Raw genomic sequence first — 11,780 nt, 5'->3', positions numbered from 1 at the left:
TTTGCATAAATACGAAAATGGTCATAACTTGGCCAAAAATGCTCGTTTTTTAAAAATAAAAACGTTACTGTAATCTACATTGCAGCGCCTATCTTCTGCAATAGCAGATAGGGGCTGCAAAATCTGGTGACAGAGCCTCTTTAAAATATTTTTTCTGTGTTTTTTTTTTACTTTAATACTACTGACTAAGGCGTTATGCATACAACCGTAAGGGTTTTTAGGATCTGCAAATACGGATCCGCAAATACAGATGCACGTCCTTAGCCGTCCTTAAACTTCTATGGGCGAGTCCGTGCCGCAATTGCGCGCAAGAATAGGACATGTTCTATATTTTGACGATCATTTCTACGTCCCGGAAACACATTCTTAAATATTCGGAAAGCTGTCCGTGGCCTATAAAAATGAATGGGTCTGCAATTTCGTCCATAATTACCTGAACCGTAATTACAATTGATAATTATGGCCGTGTGCATGGGGCCTTAGTCATGGCCACACTCTAATTGACAGCGTCCATTACTTTAAGTGGGGCTTCGTGTTAGCCGTTGAAAAGGCTAGCACTAACCCTCATTATTACCCCGGTATCCATCTCCACTAGGGGTATCGGGAAGAGACTGGTATGATCCAGTACCCGGCCATCTGCATTGATGATCGGGCACTGAGGTGGCTCCAGGCTGGTGGTATTAGGCTGGGAAAGCCCAAAAACCGTAAGCCTTTCCACCCTGGTAATGCTAGCCTGCTGCAGCTATGTTGTATCTGACTGGTTATGAAAAATGGGGCGGGACCCATGTTGTTGGGTTTTTTTTTTTCAATTATTTATTTTAAAAAAACAAACATTATGTGTGGTCCCCTCCGTTTTTTATAACCAGCCAGCTACAACATAGCGGACGCAGTCTAGCATTACCAGGGAGGGAGGACTTAAGGTTTTTGGGCTTTTCCAGCCTGTGGCCACCCCAAAGCCTGAGCATCGCTGCAGATAGTCAGGTACTGGATCGTACCCATCTCTTCCCAGTACCTCTGGTGGCGGTGGGTACCAAGGTAATAATGGGGTTAGTGCTTGCCTTTTCACTGGCTAACACTAAGCCCCACCTTTAGGAATGGATGCTGTCAATCAGTGGCCGTTACTAACGCAGTAGTAATAATGTTAAAAAAAGCACCAACATACAAAATATATTTTATTAAAATAAAACCCACTCAAACCCTCGTTAACCAGTTTATTGAAAATAAAATCACAGTCCTTGAATCCGAAGTAGTCCAACAACCGAACCTGTAAAAAAACACAAAACCGCAAAACAATTATTATACTTACCTTCCTAGGTCCCTGACCGTTAACTAAGCAGTGACCGCTTTAAGCTGTCATTGATTAGTTTACATCACGTAGTCCCAGGTTACCTCAGTCCATTTGTGTACTTTTAAAAGTAGGCCAATGAACTTAGGTAACCGGCCATCACGTGATGTCAACTGCTTCGTTTACGAAGCCAGAATTTTGGCGCATCTCGGGTGCCTGTGTCACTAGGAACGTAGAGCTGGATTCCTATCTTCTCTTAGATACAAAGAAATCCCTGCACTGGGAGTTACTAGCGTCGGCCAGGGATAACCATTTGCGTATGTCGTTGATGCAGACCTGGTCTTTTCTGATCGGACCTGCTCCAGTGGAACGAGGCCAGATGGCGCGATTACGTCGTCGCGCCACAATAAAAGCACCGAATGACAAGGAAGAGAACTGATTGTTCCCATGCCTCGCCTGTGCTTTCACTTGTATTTGTGTCCTAAGGACGCGGATACAATTGAAGCGACCCTCCAGTCCCGGGGACTGGGACGTACAACAGGGTAAAATAATACATACCTTACCTGGTAACCTCCAGTTGTGCCTTGGATCCGCCGCTCCCCTCAGCGCTGCCCAGAAATGGCTGCAGCACTACTACAACTATGAGTCTGAGCAGGGCTGTCTTTAGGTTGGATGGCGCCCTGTGCAAGACTCTCTATTGCTGCCCTCCACAAACCAAAAATGAACCACATATATACTGCACATACTGGAACATATACAAATACATAAAGGCACATATATAAACACACAGGCACATGTATACACAGTACAGATGATGTAGTAGTGTTATCTGCAGTCCTATGTAACACCACAGATAACACACACTGATAACTCTCCGAGTACAGATAATATAGTGCATGTTACCTGCAGTCTGTGGCATGGTAACTTCGTAGTGACAGCTCTAATTAACACCACAGATCACACACAGCGAGAACACTACTACATTATCTGTACTCAGAAAGTTACCTGCAGTCCTATGTAACACCACAAATAACACACCGTGAGAACACTACTACATTAACTGTACTCAAAGTTACCTGCAGTCCTATGTAACACCACAGATAATATACACAGTGATAACTCCCTGAGCACAGATAATGCAGTAGTGTTATCTGCAGTCCTATGTAATACCAGTGCAGCACATGGTGTAGTTACACACACACACACAGAAACATATACACATACAGAAATGTATATAGTGACTTAGGCACACAAATACATGCACAGAGACACACATACACACATATTGTAACATACACATACAAACAAGCACACACACACACACACTAGTTGCTTCTGTCTCCAACTGTTCTTAGATTGGCTACAATTGCTTATGTGAGCAGCTCTGTCAAATCCAAGAACAGGGGGCGTGTCTTAGAAGCGCTGTGGTAGGTCTCAAAGTTCATTTCTTTTAGAAAAAAAATATAAACAATCCTGCAGTCCCCCCTGCTGAATGCCCTGGGCACTGCACCCCCAGTGCCTAGAATCAAATATGGACCTGTCCATAGGATGAAAATTTGTCCTTGTGATGTGGTGATTACACAGTTGCATGGGTACATTACAAGACAGCTGTGGTAACTGTATTGTAACAAGCCATGCTGTGTGATCATCACATGACGGGACTGGTTTTTATCCTCTGGATATTGACGATTAAATTGTTCGTTCAATGACTACAAGCAGAGATATTGAAAACTATTAGCAATTCATGAACAAAGTATATTAGAAAACCACAATACTTTTCGCAATGAATAAGCTGTGTGTTAAAAGTGGAATAACCCTAATAATAAGTGCAGCTAAACGTTCGACAAACTTCTGACATGTCATAGTGACATGTCAGAAGTTTGTATTGGTTGGGGTCCCAGCACTGAGACCCCCACCAATCGCTAAAACGAAGCAGCTGAAGCACTAGTGTGAACGTTCAGCTTCTTGATGTCTGTTTGGCTTTTTATGGAAATAAATGTATAGGTGTATGGACTCAATACAAAGTCTATGAGCCCGTACTCTGATACATCGGCTTTCCGGAAAAAGCTAAACAGAAACGAAGCAGCTGAGCGCTCACACGAACGGTTCAGCTGCTTCGTTCTAGCGATTGGTGGGGGTCTCAGTGCTTGGACCCCCACCAATACAAACTTCCGACATGTCACTATGACATGTCAGAAGTTTGTCGAACGTTTAGCTACACTTTAATTTAGTGATTGAAGGTATTGCTAGACATTGGATTAGAAAAACATGGCTGCTTTCTCCTAAGAATAGCACCGCTCTTGTCTATGGGCTGTCTTTTATTGCTGCACAAAAGCTGCACAATTTGAAAGCAGCCGTGTTTTTCTAATCTCATACAACCCCTAGAATAATAACATACCTGACATTTTACCTATGTATAACAAACTGTTAACCCCTTGGTTGGCGCTAGGTGCCACACATTTACAGTGCTGGTATACAGCACGGCGAAGGTATGGTCTCAGGAGCTCAGCCCACTCCAGCCGCAGTGACCGTGGTATCTAATAGGTTAGACAGAGAGAGAGGGCTCCTTTGGGCACCCCATCGGCACCCTGGCGACGCAATTGCCATGTAGGTCCCAGGTCTACCATCTTTGTGCTCCTATTAGTCTATGACAGAGGCACAGGGCCTAATAGAATGCCTATCAATTTATCACTGACAGGCATAATCTACTACAATACAGAAATATTGCAGAATATTATATCAGCTTGATCGCATGTCCAAGTCCGCTAGTGTAACAAAAAAGTTAAAATGTTTAAAAATATTAAAAAAACAAAAATACCTTTTTTTTCCCCATCACAAAATGCTTTAAAGGCTTTGAACAACCTTTTTTTTTTTTTTTATAAAAAACGTCTAAAAGGGTGTTTTGATTTTTTTTTTAACTTTCTAATTACTTTTTATTCATTATTATTTTTACTTTTTGAGATAAAGCTGCTTTGTATACTGTATACAGAGCAGCTGTATCTAGCACTGAAACCTGTATCAGTCAGTTCAGCGGGACCCGCTTTCATTGAACCATTCCGTGCCGTTGACCTGACGGATTCAGGTCTCAGCGCAAGATACAGTTGCTCATCTCTGCAGCTGTATCTCAAAAAGTAAAAATAATTGTTAATAAAAAGTAATTAGAAAGTTGCACTAAAAACACGGATACATATTACAATACATGCATTTTTAAAGGTGTACATCGCCTTTAATCTTAAATATAAAAAAAAATTTAAAAGTACATATAATTGGTATCGCTGCAGCTGTAACAATGCTAGAATTACTGCCTCCCAAACATACAGTAAAAAGTGATTTAAAATTGTAAAAAAAAAAAATGTACCCCAAAATGATACCCATAAAAACGACAGATTATCCTGCAAAAAACAAGCCCTCATACGACTAGGTCTATGGAAAAATGAAAAACTTATGGCTCTCCAAATGCAGTGATGGGAAAAAAAATAAATAAATCGCTGTCCTCAAGGCCCAAAATAGCTGCATCCTCAAAGGGTTAAAAAGGTAAAGGTAAGGTTGCCGACTGACATTGACATTTTCCTGCCCTTTCTCTATTCTGTTTTGCTAGTCCTTCTTGCAGCTGTTCTGTATATTTGGATTTAATACTAATTAACAGTTCCACCTCCGCTTTAAAAAATTCTGCCCGTGCCAAGCAGCATTGATCCCAATATACTAGTTTACTACATAACTTATGTGCTTATAGTATAAAAATTATCTACCTCGTATTTACCTATATTCTGCTTTTATTGCTTTATCAATGACAATATAATTGGCTCACAGGAGGGATGACATTTGCAGAAACAAAAGACTTCTGTACTGTGGAGAATATAGACCATTAGAATTTCTCTTCCTGGTGCACAATTGATGGACAAACCTAGCAGAAAGGGGGAAAAAATCATTCCCTATTCCATTAAAAGTTGTATTACACAGGTATTCTCCCCAAGAAGCATTGCTTTTCATGGAGAATATCTCGGGCATACAAAGCAAATAGGGGGACTCCGTGTGCCACTGCACGGCCTCCTGCACGCAGCGCAATTGTCACTTCCTTCACAATGTGGTAAAGTGGCCTGAGGTCCTCCTAGTTTGCTTAAAAAATAAAACCAAAATATTTTTTTTTCCCCCCAGTTATTTAACATTAGCAGAATCTGGTATGTGGGATGCAGAATGGTTTCTATTTTCATTGTAGAACAAATAAGTGAGATTTTATTGTATGTGTACAAAGTAATCCCATTTAGGTTTACACATTGCATACATTCTGCTGGTTTTAATGTGTATATATTGTATGGGGCGACATGACTGCCTAGAACCAGGACTCATTCACTTAAAAAGCAATATAATCACGTATGGACGACGCCGAGAACGGGCTATGCTGAACATGTAAACCTGTATTAAATGTATTTTGAAGAACAAAAAACATGTTTAGTGTGTTTGTGATCTGGCTATTGTGTGGTTAGTGCAATGTGTGCAAGAATGTATGATTTTGTAGAATAAAAAAAAACAAGTTCCTATCACTTGACAGCGGTTGTGATTGTGATTGGAGGATACAAAGGGGAGTCATTGATTTTGAAGTTTGTGCTATAGACAAAATGGAGCGTCTAAAAAAAACAAACACTTTTTGTATTACACTATTTGGGTATCCTGAGTTAATAAAGGAGAGTCTCTCATTTGCGAGCTCCATCAATTATCTGGACTGAAGCACAGCCACAAAGTGTCTCTAGGGGACCGGCATGTACATAACATAGAAAGCCCACTGAATTTAATGGGAACCGTGTAATACTTCATTTCCCCAGTGGTGGCGCTGAAGGGGAATTTAACTCTTACCGCCAGGTTGCACTGTAAATAACGGTTGATAATTGAGTGCAGATTTTGTAAATTTGTTATGACTTGAACTGGAGGGAATGCTGTATGACTGTGTAGCCTGTCATGATGAAGCTTGATATAATGCAATACTATGACTCCATAGGCATGACCAATGTGGGATACGTCTCAAGTTCTATGTTTTCCAATTTACCCTCATTATTTCTTTTGTAAGCAGAATTAGACATGGACCCTGTGACTAGTCATTTCATGGTCGCTAGAAAAGCAGGTTCCCCACATCTGGCTACAGACTTTGTTCATTGTATCATCTGGTCTAACATGTTCAGGTAACACTTTTATGTCCTTAAGTCATTATGCAGAATGTACCAAGTTGTTTGGACCTTTCTTCCTTGCACAGCAAGAGCTGCTTAATGTCAACGTCCTATTCTCAAGGGGATTTATTTTAAGATAACATGCTGTTCTCCTTTACATAATATTAAATATAGCTATAATCTCTGACTTTTATTATATATTTAACATTCTTCCAATGCCCTTAGTATCTAAAATAGGCTGAATGCCAGGAGCCAATATGTGCAAATGTGCCAAAGAAGTTATCAACTATCTATTAAATGCATTTTTAAACTATTAATAAAATTTTTTTTTTGTTGTGCCAGCCTACAACCTTCTTAATTTTTCTATGCCTCTTGTTAAATCTGTTTGACGCTGGTCTCTGGGATATTTACCCATGCAGATGTATTGGTAGCTACGTTTTGCTGCAGAAATGGTGGTTATCCAAGATAATGTTTACAAATAGCTATTCCACTGACAACCATTACTAGTCTAGACTAAAGAGGTTATCCAAGCCAATCAGAGGGCTCAGCGGTGACGAATCCTATTCCAGGCATCATGCCAATATTGCAACATGTGATCGCTCAGTCCTCAGATTGACCGAAGCAGTCACATGCTGCCTGCATATAAACAATCACCGGGAGGGCCACCTGAGCGTCAGCGTGGGAACGCCAGAGTAATGGATAGGTGAGTACCGGTGGTTCTCCTTTTATTTCAGGACATTTGCAGCCATTAGGTAAACATTTGAACAACCCCGATAACCCCCTTTAATCTAATGTTTTGGTCTAAAAAATCCTCTGTGAGCAAAAAACTGCATCAGCACAAGTCTCTCTCCTGAAACATATTCCAGGCAGAAAGCTCTTACTTTACACTGTGAAATTATAAAAAAAAAAATACAGCTGTGATCATATGATTGGCTTTAAAGGGGTAGTTCTATCCCACAGGATATGCCATAAATCCCTGATGTGTGTTGGTTTCATCTCTAGGACCCCCTTACTTATCGGCAGAACAGGGCACTTATAAACTGGTGACAGAGCCTCTTTAAAGGCGCAGATGGTCCCAGTGCCATCCCGCAGCTCACTGCTGTGGCTGCAATTTTTATGCCACTGCTTATCTTATCCTTACTTCCAGTATTTATTCTAGCCCTTTCTCACCCAGAAATGCATTCACAATTTTACTGGCTTTTTAATGGTCTACTTGTACTGATGATTTTCATTCTTGGAAGTGTACTTGACTAAGGCACTTTTCACATCTGCCTCACAGATATCGTCTTTTTTCCCCCAGACAAAATAACGCAGCATGCAGCGCTATTTTGTCCAGCAAAATGGCTGAAACCATGTCTTGATAACCAATGAAATCTAATATATCAATGGGTTCTGTCTGCGCCCTTGATTTGTCATGCAACAGATCCGTTGCTTCCAGTATTCTCGTTCTGTTCCTATAATGGAGCAGAATAACGAAACCCGGAGCGCACATGTATATGTATGGACATTGTCAGAGCGGCTTGTGCTGTGTGATCTCTCGCGAGATCACACAGTCTTTCCTTCACTGTATGACAAGAGCTAGAGAGAGGAGAGCGTGCGCGCGCAGCTCCGTCGCCACAGAACAGAAGAAGAATGTGAATTCTCTTATTTTCGCTAGCAGTATCGAAGCTGTGCGCGCACGCTCTCCAGCTCTTGTCAGACAGTAAAGGAAAGACTGTGTGATCTCCCGAGAGAGATCACACAGCGCAAGCCGCTCCGACACTGTCCGTAGCTGATTGAACAGTGTCAGAGCGCTAAGTATCACGCCCCCCTTCCAAGAAAAGAAAGGCCCCATTGACATTACAGGGGGTAATTTACATATCGGGCGCCAAGTATAATGACACCAATATCTAAAAAACAGAGGAGGCTAGAAACGTAGTTTAAAGGGACACAAGGTTTGTGCAGCGGTGCCTATTGCACGGTGCACTCAGCTGCACATGTATGGTATAGTGAAAGGTTCCCTTTAAGGCCTCATGCACAAGAACGTATTTCGAACGTATTGGCTGCAGCGGTCACATGGGATGAAACGTCATCCCAGGAGGCCGGACTGGAGGAAGAAGCAGGGAGTTCTGGGCAAGTTAACTTTTAATACTATTAACTCCAGCGGTAGTCACTGTCCCGGTTGCTGAAAGAGTTACTGCCGATCAGTTAACTCTTTCACCACCCTGGACAGTGACTATCCCCTGACGTCGCCTAGCAACGCTCCCGTAATTACGGGTGCACACACGTAGCCACCCGTAATTACGGGAGCCCCATAGACTTCTGAAATCGGACATGTTGCATATTTTTAATGTTCCATGATGGCCTGAAATAGAACATGTTCCATATTTTTCAACGGTACGGGCACTTTCCCGTAAGCAAACGGGAAGGTACCCGTGGCCAATAGAACTCTATGGGCCCGTAATTACGGCCGTTTTTACGTTTGTGTGCATGAGGCCTAAGACTGGTATTTAAAACGCCAGTCTTAATATATTTCTCCCATTTGAGGTTTTAACACATGTAGACGTTATGATTTTTCTATCCATGTAGTATTTTTTGTGGTTTTAAAAAGGAATATCAATTAACTTAAATGCATTAAAACATCATTACCTAAAATGCTGGCAATGTAGACCGCTTTTATAAGAAATACACATACACATTAGAAAATAAACTAAGGCTAAGTTCACACTACCGTCACCTTCCGTTTAGCTCTCTTCCGTCAGAGCAAGACATGGTCATCGCTTCAGTTTGAATTCTTATTGATTTCAATGGTAATTCTTTTGTTTCATTTGCATTCCGTTTGCCTCTGTTCCATAGGAATGGAGGCAAACGGAATGCAACTGAAACAAAAGAATTACCGTTGAAATCAATGGTAATTCAAACAGAAGCGATGCTTTCCGTTTAGGCTTTGATCATCTCTTCCTCTGAAGGAAAGGGAGCTAAACGGAAGGTGACGGTAGTGTGAACTTAGCATGGATTATAAAATCTACCACTGAAACATATAAATATGAGTCAACCTTGCCTATTAACAATACCATAACCTCGTTCTTGAAGATTGATGTCTGCAAAGTAACATTGACTTTCTTGAAAAAAAAACTATCGTTTTCAAAATGTATTCTTCATAAATACATATCCTAGTTATGTGTCCCTACAAGACTTTTCCTTGCATATTATAACTTTATTCAAAATGAAATGCTACTAGTTAAACTTATAATCTCAATCTCTTAAGTGCATGATGATGTTTACATTTGACTGATTCCTTAATGTAACAGCTTTGTTTCAAAGTTTTGGCTTCGGAGTGCTTTTGTTGTATTGCCTTTATTAGTAGAATTGCTGATGGATTTTAACTTTAGACTTAGTTTTTATGAAACTGGGCCAAGATCAAGGCAAAGCTTTGTACTATGCTCTACTATAATACCATGACTTGATTCTTCGTCCTTCTGGTGTATTGCCATGGCCAATAAAAAAAAAAAAATATTCACTGTAGTCTTCCTTGTAGTCGCTGCCATTTACCATGCTTGTTGCGGTGATCAAAATGGCAGCTGTCGCATTTGGTCTTTTTGAAGGCAAAAAAAAAACAGACAGAAAAACAAGAGCAGAATTCTGTTTTATGTAGAGCGCTGCCAGGCTATTGTAAGAATGACATGATAGGCCAGTTTTACTCCATACTAGCCATCTAATAGTACTGCAGCACCTGTATAAATAAGTTGATCAATGTCAAAGAAAACTTATTGAATATTGCAGCTTCATTATAATTATATTAACCAATGGAACATAACATTACAAAAGTTGTGGTTGCCAAATGTATAACTTTATCCGTAAATAGTGTGGTATTATTTGATGCAAATATAGAGTAATAATGGTGACAGGATGGCTGGCAGGATCATATTCTCAATCTGCAAGTGGTTATAACTGATATGGGTTATAAAGCAGAACACAGATGTAATAGAAATAGGGCATGAGCTTGGCACACAAGTGTATTAGAGGCATAGGCTTGGCACTGTCAGTGATGGTGAAGGGATGCTGGTGACACGGTTTGTACATAATCAGTGTTGTCGGCACAGGTTTCAAGTTTGTGTTAGTCAACAAGGCAGGCAGCTAGCTCATGGCAAAAACAATAGCACACAAGACTGAGAATTAGGGTGCATGGCACTAAACCAACCAGGATGATGCCTAGTAGATGACCAGTCATCATGAGATAAACACCAAGGGGCAGTGAACTAATATACACGAGGCACAGGAAACCTAGCAGGATTCGTGGTACGGGCCTGCAAGGACCGCAACGGTGAGGAACACAAGATCCAGGTAGCCATGCTAGACTTGATGATATCTTCACTCTTAGGATGTCTAGCACTGGAGTTTGCTCACAGGGCTCTGGAGCATCATCTGAGACCTCCATAATAGTGATGACTAGGCACTCAGAGGAATTAGGACACAAGTTCCCAGGACTCAAAAGCAACTCCGGTGCAACAGTGCAACCATGTCTGTGGATCCATTCATGGCAGCTGAGTTTGGATAACAGGCCACTATCATCTGGTAGAAGGTGAAGGTCCTCAGGCAGTGCAGTTTCTTGACGGCAAAACGGACAGCATATTGTAGCCGGTGGACTTTGAGGCCAGTTTGAGGCCATCTTCTTGAGGCAGCGAGCGCACATACGGTGATCACAACCCAGAACTTTAGGTCGATGTTGCCTGGTATCAAAACCATTGTAACATATCTTGCACTCCAGTTCTAGAGGACCAAGTAGTGGTTCCAATGAATCGCCATCGCTGCTGGTCATTCTGGACAAGAACTTTAGAGCCGTACAGGCTGGTGGTGAAGAAAAGGCCCTGGAGATAAACAAAAAAAAAAAAGTAGTAATCTATTTTGGGAGATGATGAAAAATCGAATATATCATGGAGCTGATGATCTGCTTTAAATAATATTGGGACAAAGAAGTTCAGATTAGCCTTTCGGTACATATAATCAGAACCTGAGGCATGGCACACACTCCCACATCCAGTCATCCACCTCATGCATGCTCTTCTGTAACCTTGATCCACCGACACCAGGTGATCAGAGTGAGGCTTTTGTTTTAGTGAGGGAGGGAGCCACCTACCTCCTGAACTGTCAGCAGTAATCCGTTTTCATAGAGGAAGACAATCGGAGGGAGATGAAGTCAGGAATTGGGTACAGTGAAACCGGAATGGTAAGAAGGAGACCGTGATAAAATGTGGGCTGGAGCGAGAGTAATAGATATTGAGGGAGGATGGAGAATGTTACGTAGAACGATGCAGTTCTGTATCAAGCCAACATGGAATAAGCCCAGTGGTAGTCAT

At 41.4% G+C, this 11,780-nt stretch overlaps 1 pseudogene; it reads right to left on the bottom strand.

The window, feature by feature from the left end:
* Window positions 1-9,612: 9,612 nt before the first annotated feature.
* On the bottom strand, window positions 9,613-11,487 carry LOC142665460 (E3 ubiquitin-protein ligase RNF182-like; annotated as a pseudogene).
* Window positions 11,488-11,780: the final 293 nt, after the last annotated feature.

Source organism: Rhinoderma darwinii, chromosome 13, assembly GCF_050947455.1.
Source record: "Rhinoderma darwinii isolate aRhiDar2 chromosome 13, aRhiDar2.hap1, whole genome shotgun sequence".
NCBI classification, from domain to species: Eukaryota; Metazoa; Chordata; class Amphibia; order Anura; family Rhinodermatidae; genus Rhinoderma; species Rhinoderma darwinii.
The sequence above is the reverse complement of the archived record's forward strand: the minus strand, read 5'-3'. Positions and strand labels throughout refer to the sequence as shown.